Source organism: Ovis aries, chromosome 7, assembly GCF_016772045.2.
Source record: "Ovis aries strain OAR_USU_Benz2616 breed Rambouillet chromosome 7, ARS-UI_Ramb_v3.0, whole genome shotgun sequence".
Classification (NCBI taxonomy): Eukaryota; Metazoa; Chordata; class Mammalia; order Artiodactyla; family Bovidae; genus Ovis; species Ovis aries.
Window position 1 is genome coordinate 64,461,374 of NC_056060.1, and position 3,479 is coordinate 64,464,852.

The following is a 3,479-nucleotide window of genomic DNA, read 5'->3' on the forward strand; positions in this document are numbered from 1 at the left end:
TGATGAATTCAACTCTTCATCTGCTTTACTTGGCTGCCAAGAGATTTCTGGGTGTCACACAGCAAACTTAGTGAATCTGATTGAAGAAATATTTATAGAGTGAATCAGTCAGCTGAGAAAAAGATTATGTAATTATCTCTGACACTAAAACAAACATGGTGAAAGCTATGAGTGATTTAAGAAGGAACCCCAAGCATAGGATGCTATGTTCTCACCCTTTATTGGTGTCCATTTTTTGGCTGCTTAAGGGAGGACAGTAAAACCAGTTCCTGATATTTCATCTTGACTGAAAAGGAATGGCCCCAGATATGACTTTAAACATACTGATTCATGTAATAGAAACTTCAGTAGAATTTCAGGAATTGTGATAAGAAATTCAGAAATGTGATAGGAAAATTGGTCCTTAAGGTAGAAGATAGTTTCTGTTAGTGTTTAAGTCTTTCATCATATTAAATTTCTATATCTTTGTTTGTTCTCCACTTTTCAGCCTAAGAGCACTATAAACATTTGTCACTTATAATGAATTGCATGGGGAGGGAGGGGGGAGCATAGGCAGAAGCAGTCCTGAGCGAGTGTGTAAACTCTAAATTACTAACAGCCCTTAATCTATTACAGAAAATTGATGTTCTCTAAGGCAGTGTTTTAAAGTGGGACACATTTACTCAGTCAGAATGGCCTAATGGACAGAAGACTGGCAAAAGATTCTATTTGTCTACAGCTCTTCCAGGGCCCACCTCTAAACCAGCTACAGGACCATGCATACCATATAACTCCTTTAGACCTCAATTGTTTCACCTGTGAAATGATGTTGCTACATAACATCAATGATCCTCATAAACTGCCAAGGGTCATTTATTCAATAATTAAATCATCAAGGGGGTATTATTCAAACTTCTTAAAAAGCAATATGGTAGTGGGGATGGGAATAGAAATTTTGAGGGGAATAATGAAAGTCTGGGTTAGCCCCTGTAGAGAAAGAAAGAGTAAGCTAGCCAGTGATGTGTGCAAGGATAGACCTGGGTTGCTTGGGTGCCAGCTGAGTGTGGGATTCTTTGGTCTTCGTCTTCATGAAGGGGTGGGTTTCCTGCAACAGCTCTTGGCAAATAATTTTCTTATATGACATGTCTACTATGTTTTAGTGGCCAAAGAGCCAATATTAGATGAACAAATGAAAATATTATTAGATGATGGGGTTGAGAGCTTAGGCTCATTATCTCTCAATTATGTTTCAACCTAGGATCCTATAATCCTGTGATGCACAAGAATGCAGGTGTAAAGGGTTAAGGGAACAGATAAAAGAGAAACTAATTTTACATCAGAAGAATCAAGGGGGCTTGATGAAGGCAGGATCTGAGCCTAGATGTGTGCATGCCATCTGATGGACTGGTCTGATTGTGTGTATCACAATCCAGAGTCCAAGAAATAATTTCAGAAGCATGACAACAAACTCTTGGAGAATAGCATGTTATCTTTACTGTAGGTTTTCTTAGGTGGAGGGGCTGAAAGTTTCACAAAGTTCTTCACTGATAAGCTTCTGAAATTTGTTTCAGAAGTTTGACACAGAATTTTCTCTATATATCTTCCACTCACAACAGATGCAAGAACTCCTGTCCATCTCTCATCTGTACAGTACTCTCTCCACCCCACCATTCTCCTGCCCTGCCATCCAGGTGGAGAGGACCTCCACCCCTTCCCTGAAGCTGTACAGGTCCCTCCATCAGCACCCAGGGATCCAACAAGGCCTTCCCTGGGTCCTCAATTTTCCCCACAGGGAACATGCACAGAGCTCTTGGGACACAGTCTTCATTTCTCACCCTGACCACTTTCCTCCTGAAATATTCTTGAGAAGAATGCCTGGTGAAAAACACTCTCTATCTCAATACAGTTAAAATCTTTGAAGAGTTGTGAAAGTGTTAGTTATCAGTCGTGTCTGACTCTTTGCAACCCCATGAACTGTAGCCCACTAGGCTCCTCAGTCCATAGGATTTTCCAGGCAAGAATACTGGAGTGGGTTGCCATTTCCTTTTCCAGGAAATCAGGGAAGCAAGAGTCATATAAATGCAGTTGCTTGAAACTAAAATTAAAATGTAAGTTGCATACAGAAATATACATAATCTGTTGGTAATCTGGTAGAGGGGATAGTTGGATAGACTCCTGTAGTTTCCCTTCTCTGCTGGCTCTGAGTCCAGTTTCTCCTAATGTAGTTCAGCAGATGGACAGTCTTGTTCTGAATCTGTTACACACATGCTGTACCACATCATTCTAAACATAAAAATACCACCCTTCGTCTTATCCCTAAACATCTGTGTGCATAACAAACCTCTTGGAACATTTAAGAATAACAAGGGCCCACACCACAGATAATTTAATACTTAATACTCAATTCCACTGTTCTCAGAAGTTCCATGACTATTTCCTACAAGTTAGCACAGATTCCCTGAGAAGGCAAAAGAGAGCCAAAAGAGAAAATTTTTAAAGGACCAGGAATACAGAATCATTTAGCCTAAAAGATCCTAAGAGCAAGAAACCAGATGAGGACTGATCTTGAAGATCTTCAATTAAATCAACTACTTCTCCTTTCCTTATCCTGTACATTTCAAACTGTTCAGAGAAAAATATAGTGGGAACTTATAGATACTTAGATATTTATTTGAACTATATATTATGTACATATAAATGCACTGTTTTCAATAACAGAAAATTATGGACTTTAGCCCGCCAGGCTCCTCTGGCCATGGGATTCTCCAGGCAAGAATTCTAGAGTGGGTTGCTATGCCCTCCTCCAGGGGATCTTCCCAACCCAGGGATCAAGTCCACATTTCCTGCATTGGCAGGTGGGTTCTTTAGCACTATGCCACCAGGGAAGCCCACTTAGTACAAATCCATTGTTTTCAATAGCAGAACTATACTGTGAAATTTAAGGTCATTGGCTTTAACACTGCTTTAAGAAATATGATGCAAAAAAATAGAGAACTAAAAACTATTTCAAAATATGCATAAAATCTAAAATTACCTTTATTTTAGATTTTAATATATACCCATCTAATTTTGTTTTTTTCTTTTTCAATCTAAGTAAATATATGTACACATACACACACACACACACACACATATGCTATTGTTATTGTACAGTAAGTACACAGATCAATTACCATTTCAAATAGGCTTCACTCTACCTATGGAGCTTAAGAAGAATCAAGAGTGGTGGTTCCTATTTGAAATTATGAAAACTAAAGCACAAAGGGGTTAAATGCCTTTCTCACCACAAGGTCACAGAGAGAATCTATGCCAGGGAAAGAGAGAAGGGGCCTCTCCTTCACTGCATACTGTTTTATATGTTAACCATCAGGCACATGCTAAGTCAATGGATGCTGGCACTTTACATAAATATATGAAGATGCAGTGCTATATGTAATAAAAATCTGAAGCATGAAATGTGGAAGCAATTCAAGAAAACAGATCTCACTTTTTTGCCTTTG